Genomic DNA, 15,085 nt, shown 5'->3' on the forward strand with positions numbered 1-15,085 from the left:
TTTTTCACTCTCTTCTTTCACCTCAAGAGGCTCTTTAGTTCTTCTTCACTCTCTGCCATTAGGGTGGTGTCATATGCGTATCTGAAGTAGTTGATATTTCTCCTGGCAGTCTTGATTCCAGCTTGAGTCATCCAGTGAGGCATTTTGCATTATGTATTCTGCATATAAGTTAAATAAACAGAGTGACAATATCAAGCCTTGATGCATTCCTTTCCCAATTTTGAACCAGTCCATTGATCCAGGACCGGTTCTAACTATTGCTTCTTGACCTGCATGCAGGTTTCTCAAGAGGCAGGTCAGGTGGTCTGGTGTTCCCATCTCTTGCAGAATGTTGCACAGTTTGTTGTTCTTTCACAGTGTCTGTACTGTTTTGCATTCCCAGCAGTAATGAATGAGAGTTCCTGTTGCTTCACAGTCTTGTCTACATTTGGTATTGTCGTCATTATGGACTTTGGCCATTCAAATAGGTGTGTAGTGGTATCTCACTGATTTTGGTTTTCATTTCTCTGAAGACATCTGATGTGAAACATACTAATTTACATTCTTCACATACTAATTTACCATCCATGTATCTTTTTTGTTGAGGTGCCTATTAAGGCCTTTGGCCGATATTTTAACAGGGTGGTTTGTGTTCTTCCCATTGAGTTTTAAGAGTTCTTTTTATAGTGTTCCTATCATTGAGTTTTAAGAGTTCTTTGTATATTTTAGGTAATAGCCATTTATCACATGTGTCTTTTGCATGTGGTTTATCCCAGCTTGTGACTTGTTTTTTCGTTCTCTTGAAATTGTGCTATATAAATGTTCTTAATTTTAATGAAATCCATCTTATCAGTTCTTTCTTTCATGGATCATGCTTCTGGTGTTGTATCAAAAAGTCATTGTGGTAGGCCAGGTCATCTAAATTTTTTTGTATGTTACCTTTTGTAGTTTCATTTTTTTGGTTACAAGTATACATTTTTGTCTGTGATCCATTTTGAGTTAATTTTTGTAAAGGGCATAAGGTGTGTATCTAGATTCTTCTTTTTGCGTGTGGATATCCAGTTGTTTCACTGCAGATGGTGATTGCAGCCATGAAATTGAAAGACACTTGCTCCTTGGAAGGAAAGTTATGACCAACCTAGACAGCATATTAAAAAGCAGACACATTACTTTGCCAACAAAGGACCATCTAGTCAAGGCTATGGTTTTTCCAGTAGTCATGTATGGATGTCAGAGTTGGACTGTGAAGAAAGCTGAGCACTGAAGAATTGATGCTTTTGAAGTGTGGTGTTGGAGAAGACTCTTGAGAGTCCCTTGGACTGCAAGGAGATCCAACCAGTCCATCCTAAAGGAGATCAGTCCTGGGTGTTCATTGGAAGGACTGATGCGGAAGCTGAAACTCCAATACTTTGGCCACCTCATGTGAAGAGTTGACTCATTGGAAAAGACCCTGATGCTGGGAGGGATTGGGGGCAGGAGGAGAAGGGGATGATAGAGGATGAGATGGCTGGATGGCATCACCGACTCAATGGACATGAGTTTGAGTGAACTCCGGGAGTTGGTGCTGGACAGGGAGGCCTGGCATGCTGCGATTCATGGGGTCGCGAAGAGTCAGACACGACTGAGCAACTGAACTGAACTGAACTGAACTGATCAAGTTGTTTCAGCACCATTTGTTGAATAGACTGTATTTTCTCGGTTGTATTTCTTTTCCTCCTTTGTCAAGGATCCATTCTGTTTATTCAGATCTGTTTCTGGGCTCTCTTATCTTGTTTCACTGATCTTTATGTGATTTCTTTTGCAGATACCACACTGTTTTGATGACTGTAATGTTGTAGAAAGTCTTGAATTGGTTAGTGTTAATCCTCCAACTTTGTTCTACTTCTTCCATATGACTTTGGCTATCTTGGGTCTTTTGTTTCTCCACATAATATTAATTTTAATTCTAAAAAATATAGAAAACTCATAGAAGACTTAAAAATTAGAGAATATCAGAAGAAAGAAACAAAGGCTAATTTCTAATACAAATTAGATTGAATCTTTACCTTTCAGTTGGACTTTGATGTAGCATTTTTTTTCTGTCTTGTGTTTGTTTATTATTTATAGTATGTGTAATAAATTAATTTAGATTCTAGCTTGTTATTTTTTCTCATTTACTGGGAAAAATCGTGTTGCAAATATGCATAAGTACTTTGTAAATATCTGTTTTAGCAAATGTTTAACAGTCTATGGAATGTTGTACTGAGGTTTAGTGGAATCTCATTTGCATGCACTGATTATTTATCAGTTAAGGTGTGGTGAGTGATTAGAGTTCTCCAGAGAAAAAGAAGAAGCCAATAGAATCTATCTATTTATCTATTTGTCTGTCTATTTGGACAGCTGTCCTGATGGCTCAGGTGGCAAAACATCTGCCTGCCATGTGGGAGACATGAGTTTGATCCCTGGGTCAGGAAGATATCCTGGAGAAGGAAATGGCAGTCCACTTCAGTGTTGTTGCCTGGTGAATTCTTGCATGGAGAGAGGAGCTTGGTGGGCTACAGTTCATGGGGTTGCAAAGACAGACATGACTGAGCAGCTAACACACACACACACACACACACACACATGTCTATGTGAAAGGGCAGGTGGGCACTGAAATTTATTGTAGAAATTGGCTCATGCAATTATGATTGCAGAGAAGTCCCTTGTGCTGCCTACTGTCTGCAGGTTGGAGACCCAGGAGAGTAGCTGTGTGGTTCAGTCTGAATCTGAAGCCTGAGAATCAGGAGTGCCAGTGTCCCAGGGCAGGAGAAGATGGATGTGTCAGCTGAGAGAGAGAGAGAGAGGGGGAGAGAGAGAGAGAGAGTTCCCGTCCTCCATCTTTTTGTTGTATTCAGGTCTTCCATGAATTGGATGATGCCTACTTATATTAGAGATGGTGATCATTTTTTACTCGTCTATTGATTCAAATGCTTATCTCATCCAGAAAAACCCTCACCGACACATCCAGAAATAATGTTTTACCGACTCTCTAGGCATCTGTTTGCCTAGTCATGTAGACACATAAAGTTAACCATCACAATGATGGGTGTGAAATAGGGATTCCTCATGGGAAGTTGACTCCATGTACTTGTGGGCACTAGAAGAAGTCTACTGAAGGCTGTTAAGAAAAAACAGCCGCAGGAGTAGGAGGAAGAGCCAGGACACATTGAGGCCCAAGTTTTTCCCTGCCTCCCACCTTGATGATGACGCGGGGTGACTTGCAGAAGAGGCTTGCTGCTGACCTCGGAGCTGCACATTTGTCTGGCTCAGGAGCTCCAGCATCTGTCCCCACTACCATGCCATACAGAGCTCACCACCCTGACCCTACCTGCATCTCCACTTGGGCTTTCAAGTTCAGTTCAGTTCAGTTCAGTCGCTCAGTCGTGTCCAACTCTTTGTGACCCCATGAGTTGCAGCACGCCAGGCCTCCCTGTCCATCACCAACTCTCGGAGTTTACTCAAACTCATGTCCATCGAGTCGGTGATCCATCCAACCCTCTCATCCTCCGTTGTCCCCTTCTCCTCCTGCCTTCAATCTTTCCCAGCATCAGAGTCTTTTCCAATGAGTCTGTTCTTTGCATCAGGTGACCAAAGTATTGGAGTTTCAGCTTCAGCATCAGTCCTTCCAATGAACACCCAGGACTGATCTCCTTTAGGATAGACTGGATGGATCTCCTTCCTGTCCAAGGGACTCTCAAGAGTCTTCTCCAACACCATAGTTCAAAAGCATCAATTCTTCAGTGCTCAGCTTTCTTTATAGTCCAATTCTCCCATCCATACATGAGTACTGGAAAAACCATAGCCGTGACTAGATGGACCTTTGTTGGCAAAGTAATGTCTTTTAAAGTAATGTCATTTCAAATGTCTTTGAAATGGGCTTTCAGAGCCTGAGTAAACTCCCTTCATGGCTGATTCTAAACAAGTAGCTTCTAGGAGAGGGGATTCTGGGAGGTGTAGTTCCTGCTTAGCTCCAGCGACAGGGTAATGCCTCCCAGTGCTTGTCTCTGGTGCTCATTCTGTTGTGACGAAGTACTCAAGAGGATGTCTTTATATCCATCTGGTGCTTTTTCTGAATTTTGGAGTATGTCTTGACAATAGATCATCAAAAGAGGAATCGTTAGGTTAGAAAGTCTAAACACTGTAGAGAGCATATGTTGCCCGTTTACACAATAAGATTGTACCGGTGGCAGCACCAGGGCAGTGGATGAAGCGTCTTCTCCGGCTGCTCTGTGGCTGATCCTGACTGCTGTATTCTTTCTCCTTTAACGTCTTGAGGTTTTCGTTTGAATTGTTTATAACTGTCCTTTCAGATGAAGTTCTTTTTTTTTTTTTTAAGTTAAAATGACTTGGCAATAAGTAAAGACTAGTGACAGTTGTGTCCCTCAAGGTTGAATCACTTAGTAGGTCTTGTGAGTAATAGGTAAACCACCCTCTCCTGTTTTGGGGACTCACTAATTGTAACGGCAATAAAGTGAAGGGGTTAATTAGTTGAAACAGGGGTATTGAAATGGGTATTAGCAACTGCAGTGAAAGTTAGAAGCTCATTTGGTGTCAAGTTGCAAAGTTCTCAGAAGTCATGTGTCAGACTTGCTGTAGAGTATTTTGGGACAGTTTCTGATTGCAGGGAGTCAATATTTTGCCTTCTCTTTTTAAGAGAAGTATTCTATAAGAATACTTTTAATTTTAATTGGTAACCTCTGATCCTGAAAACATAATCTGTCATTTTCATTTCTCTTGGTTCTTGTCTGATGCTTGTAACATCTGTCCTCTTGATTATAGGCTCCGGTCCTCATAGACCTCTTGTCCCTATGTAGATGAGTTTCCTTCCTTGTTCATTTCTATTGGGAAATGGCAGGAAAACCAAAACTTCATGAACATCAAGGTTAAAAAACCATGTTGTAGGGCTTCCCTTGTGGCTCAGTGGTAAAGAATCTGCCTGGCAATGCAAGAGATGGGTTCGATCCCTAGTCTGGGAAGGTCCTGCATGCTGCGGATCAACTAAACCCGTCTCCCGCAGCTGCTGAGCCCCTGCGCCACAATTACTGAAGCCCGAGTGCTTAGAGCCCATGCTCTGCAACAAGAGAAGCCACCGCATTGAGAAGCCCATGCACTGCAACTAGCGTTGCCTCCTCTCTCCACAACTAGAGGAAAGCCCGTGCAGCCACAGAGACCCAGCACAGCTGTAAATAAATACATAAATAAAAATTAAAAAAAACTAAGAAAACCAAAAACAAACCCAAACTCCCTATTGTCTATGACCCTGTGTAGAACAGAATGTTTCAGCTCTCTCTGTGTTGTGGCTTTTTCCAGTATGGTTTACCAAGGCACGTTTATGAATCAGATATTAGACCACATTCCATTGACTTTGGAATTTTAAGTCATATTTAATATTCCCTTTAAAGAGTGGACCACAGTTGGTTTCTTACCCATGCCGCCAACAATCAAGCAGTCAACCCACTGACTCAGTTTTAGTGTAAATCAAACCTGCATTTTCAGAAACCACAAAATACGTGGGTTTTCTAATTCAGACTGAAATGAACTGAAATATACTGGCTTGTGATGGGGGTACATACTTCCGCTGAAAGCGGACTGTTGCCATGGAGCCTTCAGCCCATGAACATAGCTTCTCGTCTGGGGAGAGGAATGTGGTGTGGAGTTTCATCTCCATTCTGGCCACTTGGAGTGGGAAAGAGTGGTCCCTGGGACCAGCATCATACCCCCGTCATCTGGGCACCTATTACAAATGCAGATTCTCAGGCCTCGCCCTGGTGAGCCTGCATTTTCACAAGGTCTCTGGGTGATTCTGTGCTCAGTTTGGTCTGAGAAGCCCTGCCCTGGAGAAAGCTGTTTGAGCTGCTCTGCCACCATCACCATCACCTTCTGGCAGGGCTTTGTTCTGGGGAACACTCAGACCTGTGGAGGGGACTCTATTTTATGGATCTGTGTACTGACTGGTGCTGCTGAGGTTTGTTAAAATTCCTGAAATTCCTCGGAAGCAGTCCCTTGGAGAGATTGACTTCATTTCTCTGTCGTGAAGTCTGATGGAGCAGAATGGGTTTTTTCTGCTTTTCATCTGGTCATTTTGCTGGGTCTGAGAGCGCCATGCTGCAGGGTGTGGTTAGGATAAGTGTTGGGAGACTTGAGGTTGGATCTCTCTCTTTTAAAAAGTTTATTGTAAATTTGTGATAAAATATGTGCGTGCCTGCTATGGCTTCAGTCGTGTCTGACTCTTTGTGACCCCATGGGCTGTTGCCCGCCAGGCTCCTCTGTCCATGGGATTCTCCAGGCAAGAACACGGAGTGGGTTGCCATGCCCTCCTCCAGGGGATCTTCCCGACACAAGGATGGAAGCCAAGTCTCCTGCAGCTCCTTCACTGCAGGCGGATTCTTTACCACTGAGCCGCCAGAGAAGCCCTAGTACATTCGTATTGTTGTGTAATCAGTTTATAGAACCCTTTCTATCTTGCAAAACTGAATCTGTACCCATCAAACAACAGTTCTGCATTTTTTCTTCCCCCTGTTCCCAATAACCACCATTCTACTTTCTATTTCTATAGATTTAATTATCCTAGGTTCCTCACATAAGGAGAATAACAGTATTTGTTCTTTTGTGTCTGACTTCTTTCTCCTAGCGTCATGTCTCCAAGTCCATTCCTGCTGTAGCACGTGGCATGGTTCTTTCCTTTTGAAGGCTGAATGATATCCTTTTGTATGTATGTATCACGTTTAACCAGTCATCCGTCCGTGGATCCTTGGGTTGCTTCCATCTTTGAATTGTTATAAATGATGCTGCTGTGATTGAGTGTGGACCTTCAGTTACTACAAGCTGGAGGCGAGATCTGAGACAAATCAGTAAACTTCTGCATCTCATTTTCCAGTGCTTTAAAAGTAAGGAATTCAGATGCTTTCCAGAAATAGAGACGCAGATGCAGAGAACAAACGTGAGAATACCAAGGCGGGAAGGGGAGCGGGGTGAGTTGGGAGATTGATATTGACACGCACGCACGACTCTGTATAAAATAGGTAACTGATGAGAACCCACTGCAGAGCACAGGGAGCTCTGCTCAGTGCTGTGCTGACCTTGAGAAAGAAGGGCACGTGTATTCGTATGGCTGATTCACTGTGCTCCACAGCAGGAAACCAACGCAACATTGTAAGGCAACTATGCTTCAACAAAAATTAATAAAAAAGGAAATTCAGATGCTTTCCAACATTCTCTTAAGTTCTAGTTATAGGATACTAAATAAGATCTATATCTATTGAGTGACTAAGCACACTCACTATTTAAAAAAATTATATGCATTCTAAGGATTTCCATGGTTCCTCCTGATGATACCATGTACCTTTCTTGAGCTGACTTAATCTTTGAATATCCTTAACAGTAGAATTTGTGCAACTTTTTTTTGGAACAGCTTTTTTGGGCTCCAAAATCACTGCAGATGGTGATTGCAGCCATGAAATTAAAAGACACTTGCTCCTTGGAAGGAAAGTTATGACCAACCTAGACAGCATATTAAAAAGCAGAGACTTTTGCCAACAAAGGTCTGCCTAGTCAAGGCTATGGTTTTTCCAGTGGTCATGTATGGATATGAGAGTTGGACCATGAAGAAAGCTGAGTGCCGAAGAATTGATGCTTTTGAACTGTGGTGTTGGAGAAGACTCTTGAGAGTCCCTTGGACTGCAAGAAGATCCAACCAGTCCATCCTAAAGGAGATCAGTCCTGTGTGTTCATTGGAAGGACTGATGCTAAAGCTGAAACCCCAATACTTTGGCCACCTCATGCGAAGAGTTGACTCATTGGAAAAGACCCTGATGCTGGGAGGGATTGGGGGCAAGAGGAGAAGGGGACGACAGAGGATGAGATGGCGGGATGGCATCACTGACTCGATGGACGTGAGTCTGAGTGAACTCCAGGAGTTGGTGATGGACAGGGAGGCCTGGTGTGCTGCGATTCATGGGATCGCAAAGAGTCGGACACGACTGAGCGACTGAACTGAACTGAACTGATTGAGATATAATTCGTATACTGTTACCACGTAAAGTTTACAAACTAGTGTTTTCCCCCTCCATGTTCTCAATGTTGTGCAATGGCCAATTTCCGAACATTTTTGTCATCCCCAAAAGAACCCCTGTACCCATCAGCATTTACCACCCATTTTCCTCCAGCCTGCCACCCCCCAGCCCCCATTCCAGCTTAGACAATCACTAATCTATTTCTGTCCCTGTGGATTTGCCTATTCTGGATGTTTCATATAAGTGGGATCATAAATATGTGACCTTTTATGACTAACTTCTTTCACCCAGCATAATGTTTGCAAGCTTCGTGTGTAACTTTCCAAGGTGTCAAGTAATCTCACATGTGAGGGGTTCATTTATTATCACCATCATATTTCTCCTCATGCCAAGAACCAGCTGTCGGACTGGGGCTGAAGACATAGCACAAAATACCCAACACATCCCCTGGCTCTAAAGAGCACCCTGTCTTGTGGGCAAGATGGACATTAAGTGAATTCAGCATAGATGTTAATCACAAAGTACTGGGTTCTGTACTGGAGAAACTTCGGGTGCTTTGGAGGGTATACCGGGCAGAAGGTGAGGGGAGCTCTGACTCAGTGCCCTCGTCTTCAGGATGATTTCTGTCCACAGAGCTCACGGGGGGCATCCCTCCCGTCAGGGTCTACTATGTGACTGTTGGTGATGATGATGTGGTAAAAAACGAGACCCCGTTTGTGTCCTTGAGAAGCTCACCCTGTCACAGGTCAGATGGCCAACCACGCTGATGGATGGTTCAGAGTCTGGACTGTGGGTGCTGGAGCTTGGGTGGACCTCCCCAAAGCATTCAAGGGAGTCTTTAGGGAGCCACTGTGATGCTTGAATGGAATTCTGATAGATGAGTTAAATGTCTTAGGGAGCCTCCCTGTGCGTGGAGGGAAGGGACATTCTGAGCAGAGGTCATGAGCGCAAGTGTAAAGATACTCGGTGTGTTCTTCGGGGATGGGACATCCAGGAGCCTGGTGTGGTCATGGTGTGTGGGGACCAGCTAAAGGAAGGAGGCAGGGAGGGTTGTGAAGCATCTTAGAGCAAAGGTTAGCAGCTTTATCCTCCACGTCTCAGGTTTGCATCCCTTAGTTCTGAGGACCTTCACCCCCATTTGGGGCTGTCACTGCATCCCTCTCCTAAATGTGACTCGCCACAAGGTGGCATATTTTCTAGTGGCTTTTCTAGACAGCACCAGAATCCTCTGCAGGGAGCTGTCTCCTCTGCAGTGTCAGTGCTGAAGGCACCGGAGCTTTGAAAGCAGTGAAGGATCAAGCCACTCTTTTAGCTTCACTGGGACATGGGGACATAAGAAGTTGGGAGACAGGCAGGAAGTTGAATGGAGCCATCAGCTGCAGGGTATAAAGTTTTTCTGGGCCCATATTATAGGTGGAGAGGGGTTCTGTGAGCTGCCATTTAGGGATAGTACCTGTCATGGCTGGTAAATAGATGTGAGATTATGGGCCAGTCCATCATAGCTTTAGGGCCTGTTTCATCATACATCACCTACCTTGATATCTAGGATTCTACACGGTGATCAAAAATGTGACATGTAAGGTCCAGCTGTCTAATCATTTCCAGGCAATCTAACCATCACAGTGCGTGTTTTTATTGAAGTAAAGTTGATTTATAGTATTAGTTTCAAGCACATATTGTGTTATATTTTTAAAATAAGTGTTTCTTTATGTATTTATTTAGCTGTGTCAGGTTTTAGCTGTGGTACGTGGGCTCTTTCTCTGCAGCACACAGCTTCTCTCTAGTTGTGTTGCCAGGGCTTGGTTGCTCTGCGCCACGTGGGATCTTAATTCTGAACCAGGGATTGAACCTGTGTCCCCTGTATTGAAAGGTGAATTCTTAACCTCTGGACCACCAGGGAAGTCCCAACTGTGTTATATTTGAATGCATTCTTATCCAGGACCACTGAGGCAATCAGTGCAAAGAGATGCAATCCTTTATTCATCCACCACTACATTTATTGCATGCTGATAGCTATAGCTTGTGTGCATTCAGCGATTGCATCTCCACGCTGGAGTGCCCTACACCGTAATCAGGGCGGTGGCCCAGGGCGGCAGACTATGAGTTCAGGTGTCAGCAGGCCTCCCCCGCATGTGGATTTCATGCAGCTGTCTTGGTATTGATAATGAACGCTGTCATCCTTGTTCCTCCCTGGGCTTGTGGAGCTCTTACCTGTGGCATCTCTCAGAATTTCTGTGGATTCTCAGAGGACGGCGTCTAATGGATCCAAGGCTGATCATGATTGGTCACACGAGTGTCTGCCTTGTGCTTCTTCTCTTGATGTGCCTTCATCTGTCAGTCACCTGCTCTAATATCTGCTTGAAGAACTGTCTTACTTGAATCTTTATGGTGAGAATAGCTAAGTCCTTGCCAAGGGGCATGTTGCATGCAGAGATGCTAGAGAATGGCTCTCTGACATCTGAGATTTTTGTCACCTGGAAATGAACATGTCAGATCCCTGAGACTGGCCAAGCCTCATGACACAGCGTCTTCAAGGTTTACCCCTAATAATCCTCCCCAACCCCATGGTGTCCACCCCATGATACAGTACCAGGTTACTCTATCAAGGTACCCTGCTTATCACTGTATGTATCAGAATCTGAGCTTATCTTGTTTATCAAATAGAAATGATCTTTTACTGCATTCTTGCAACTACCCACTGGCTGAATCCTGGCAGCAGCCCCAAGGAGGGCTACAGCTTATCCCAGGATTTTAGGCTAGGCAGTCTGGTTCCAGAGACCAGCTCCTAGCCATTATGTGTGTGTTGTGTCTTTACCAATAAGAATATCAGTTCAGTTGAGCTCGTTTTTCTTGGTACCAGGAACAATGGTTCTTCATAGGCTCTAGAGAATGGTGAAGGAATGAGCGCGTGGTCAGTTCCTGGTCAGGAAGAGTTCCTGGAGACATTCAGGTCTGTACTGTGCAGGAGTAGCCAGCCAAAGGCGGATGCAGATGGAGGTACAGGACATTCCTGGCAGCAGTCATGGATGGTGTGAGCTCAGACTTAAAGGGTTCCTGTGCTCCTGGGTTGTTGGAGAGAGACTTGAGACACCAGGCTGGAGAGGTAGGTAGATGGGAAGCTCCAGAGAGGATGTTTCTGTTACATGTCTTGTTGAATCATAGCAGAGTCTAAGTATGATCAGGAATCCAGCTTTGTCAGAATGTGAGTGAGAAGTGAAAGTTGCTCAGTTGTGTTTGACTCTCTGCAGCCCCCAAGGACTGTAGACCACCAGGCTCTTCTGTCCATGGAAGTCTCCAGGCAAGAATACCGGAGTGGGTTGCCATTCCCTTCTCCAGCGGATCTGCCTGAGCCAGGGATCCAACCCAGATCTCCTGCATTGCAGGCAGATTCTTCACCATCTGAGCTACCAGGATAGTGCAAGATTGGTTGCATCAGGGTCTGGGGTAGGGGACTGAGGAATCTGCATTCTAATGCTCTTACTGGGTAATGCTTATGCACACAGATGCTTAGGGATCACTACTCTGAGAAACAAGATAACTGCTAATAAAGTCATAACATTATTTTTATCTTGCAACTTTTCTTCATAACTATCCCCCAACTCCTATGCCCAGGAGGATGGAGCTGTGAAGTAATGTATGTCCTAAGAACACTTTCCTTCTGTTGATCCTGTCTTAGTCAGCTTGAGCAGCTATAACAAAAGCATCATAGACTGGGTGGTTTAAACAAGACACATTTATTTCTTACAGTTCTGAAGCCTGGAAAGTCCAAAGTCAAGGCACTGGTGAGAGTTACCTTCCTGACTTAGAGAGGGACATCTTCTGTTGTATCCTCTGATGGCAGAGAGATTGTCACATTACTCTTCTTATAAGGGCACTAATCCCATTCATGGGACTCCACCCTTATGACCTAATCACCTTCCCAAATACCCGCCTTCAAAAACTGGGGATTGGTGCTTCGAGACAGTGACAGACTTTCTTTCCTTGGGCTCCAAAATCACTGCAGATGGTGACTGCAGCAATGAAATTAAAAGTCACATGCTCCTTGGAAGAAAAGCTACAACAAACCTAGATGGCATATTAAAAAGCAGAGACATTACTTTGCCGACAAAGGTGCTAAAGTCAAAGCTATGGCTTTTCCAGTAATCGTGTATGGATGTGAGAGTTGGACCATAAAGAAAGCTGGGTGCTGAAGAACTGATGCTTTTGAACTGTGGTGTTGGAGAAGACTCTTGAGAGTTCCTTGGACTGCAAGGAGTCAAACTAGTCAATCCTAAAGGAAATCAATCCTGAATATTCATTGGAAGAACTGATGCTGAAGCTTTAATACTTTGACCACCTGATGTGAAGAACCAACTCTTTGGAAAAGACCCTGATGCTGGGAAAGACTGCAGGCGGAAGGAGAAGGGGGCATAGAGGATGAGCTGGTTGGATGACATCATTGACTCAAAGGACATGAATTTGAGCAAACTCAAAATCTGGGAGATAGAGAAGACAGGGAAGCCTGGCATTCTGCAATCCATGGGGTCCCAAACAGTTGGATACAACTGAGAGACTGAACAACAAATAATGAATGTTTTCATTCCATGGCAATCCTTCTTTGTGTGTTTATCTTCTTTTGTCTTTGGGACTTCTGCTTGTACACTGTATTATTAGAGTACTAGGGCTGCCTTAACAAATGGAAAAAGCACCACTGATTTGATGATGGTTTACAACAGAATTTCATTCTCTTGCATTTCTGAAGGCCAGAAGTCCAAAAGCTAGGTGTTGGCTGAGTCATGCTTCTTCAGAAGGATCTAGGGAAGAACCCCTCCTTGTCTTTTCCTAGCTTCTGGTTTCCTCTGGCAATCTCTAGCATTCCTTGGCTTGTAGCTACATCAACCAGTTTCTGCTTCTGTCTTTACATGACCTTATTCTCTGTGTGTCTTCTCTTCTTTTAATGTTACCAGTCATCAGATTTAGGGTCATTCTAATCCAACGTGACCTCATCTTAACTTTATAACATCTGCAAAACTCTGCCCTAATAAGATCACTTTTTGGAGTTATGCGGACATAATTAGGTGGTTGTGAATTTTCAGGGACACCATGTAACTAATTACGTAGAAGTTTGTGTTGTGAAGGCCATTCTGCATTGTCAGACAAAGATTTGAGAAGTATTTGGTCAAAATTTGGTCAAATGCACTTCCACCAATAACGGTAACAACAACAACAAAACAAGTCAGGTGGTCACTTCAATTCTAAATTGGTGCAACATCTTGGTGCAACATGTAAACAGTCTTGCATGCTTTACTGAGAGCCCATGTTGGGTTTGTTTATCTTCATAATCTTTAAGTTGACTTCCATAGAGCTGGAAAATTCTTTCTCAAATATCCCTTTAGTAAGCCTCCCTGAACTAACTGTTTTTCATACTCAGTTGCTAGAGATTTTTGGAGCTTGAGTTCACTGGCATCCAGAGAGGGTGTCAGCAAAGTAGAAGGAACTAACCCCGGGGTCTGTCCAAGGGCAGTGCCTGATGTCACTAGCCTGGACCATGCTTTTGACTCCAAGGAATTTTTTTCCTTTCAAAGCCTGTTTTCTGTACCATGATGTATTGTTACGTGACAAAGTCAAGTGTGTGCTTCTAATCCAGTCTAATCCATTTACCACATTCTCAGGAAGCTCAAGCTTTCCTGTAGATGTTTTTCCTAAAGTCACCCTTTTAAAATTTGCATATTTTCTTTCTTCTAAGGATGTGACCTGCTTTAACTCGTTTCTTCTGGTTCCACTTTTAGTTTTCCAGTTTCTGACTTTTAGTTGCGGGATCTGTAAACTTCCTTATGTGTGAATCTTTGCATCTTTTATTATATCTCTAGATTAAAAAATCTAGACACAGATTTACTGGGTTCAAGGGTGTGAACTTTTAAATGCATCTAATGCATTTTATTGCTGAATTTGTGTCCAGAAGGAGTGTTTTAAATGCTGTCATATCAGTGTCTAAATGTGCTCATTCTAACAGTTTCCTTGCAAGTACAGATGACCTTTATCTGTTTATTAGGGGTCAAGATCTTGGGGAAGGTGGGTCTTCTTTTCTGTGTATACATGGGCCCATCAACAGCCTGGTGGCTCAGATGGTAAACAATCTGCCTGCAATGCAGGAGACCTGTGAGAAGGGAATGGCAACTTACTCCAGTATTCTTGCCTGGAAAATCCCATGGACAGAGGAGCCTAGCGGGAGGAGCCTACAGTCCATGGGTTGCAAAGAGTTGTATACAACTGAGCAACTAAGCAGATCGCATTACTATATAAGATGTGTTACCACCCTGTTTTTAAAAAAAGTTTATTTGTTTAACTAGTTGTGGGCCTTGGTTGCAGCAAGTGGGATCTAGTTCTCTGACCAGGAATTGAACCCAGGCCCCCTGCATTGGGAGCATGGAGTTTTAGCCACTGGACCACCAGGAAAGTCCCATTCTGTTGTTTAATGCTGATACACCTCTTGCTTATTGCTGCCAGCTTATTTAGATCTTCTCATTGTTTTACCTCCAGTATTCTTGCCTGGAAAATCCCATGGATGGAGGAGCCTGGTGGGCTGCAGTCCATGGGGTCGCTAAGAGTTGGATACGACTGAGCAACTTAACTTTCACTTTTCACTTTCATGCATTGGAGAAGGAAATGGCAACCCACTCCAGTGTTCTTGCCTGGAGAATCCCAGGGATGGGGGAGCCTGGTGGGCTGCCCTCTATGGGGTCGCACAGAGTCAGCCAATAATTAAATTTGTCATGTATGCATGGACAGGTTAAGAGAATTAGCAAAAGTAACCCCAAGAATGATTCTTCCTGTTGTGTGCCATCCAGGTACAGGTTGTGTTCATGAATGATCTTTGCCGTTGTTTAGTCGCCTAGTATGTCCAACTCTTCACGACTCCATGTACTGCCCCACTCCAGTCTTCTCTCTCCCTCACACCATCTCCCGGAGTTTGCCCAAGTTCATGTCCATCTCATCTGTGTTTTCCATCCAGCCGTCTTGTCCTCTGTTGCCCTCTTCTCCTTCTGCTCTCAATCTTTCCCAGCATCAGGGTCTTTTCCAATGAGTCTGCTCTT

At 43.9% G+C, this 15,085-nt stretch overlaps 1 protein-coding gene across 5 annotated transcripts in view; it reads left to right on the forward strand.

Moving 5' to 3' along the window:
- The window catches only part of TIAM1 (TIAM Rac1 associated GEF 1), a 492,037-nt gene that overhangs the window by 170,564 nt on the left and 306,388 nt on the right, over window positions 1-15,085 (forward strand). The gene's annotated exons all lie outside the window — the stretch shown is intronic.

The sequence above is a fragment of the Bubalus kerabau genome, chromosome 2 (assembly GCF_029407905.1).
Source record: "Bubalus kerabau isolate K-KA32 ecotype Philippines breed swamp buffalo chromosome 2, PCC_UOA_SB_1v2, whole genome shotgun sequence".
NCBI classification, from domain to species: domain Eukaryota; kingdom Metazoa; phylum Chordata; class Mammalia; order Artiodactyla; family Bovidae; genus Bubalus; species Bubalus kerabau.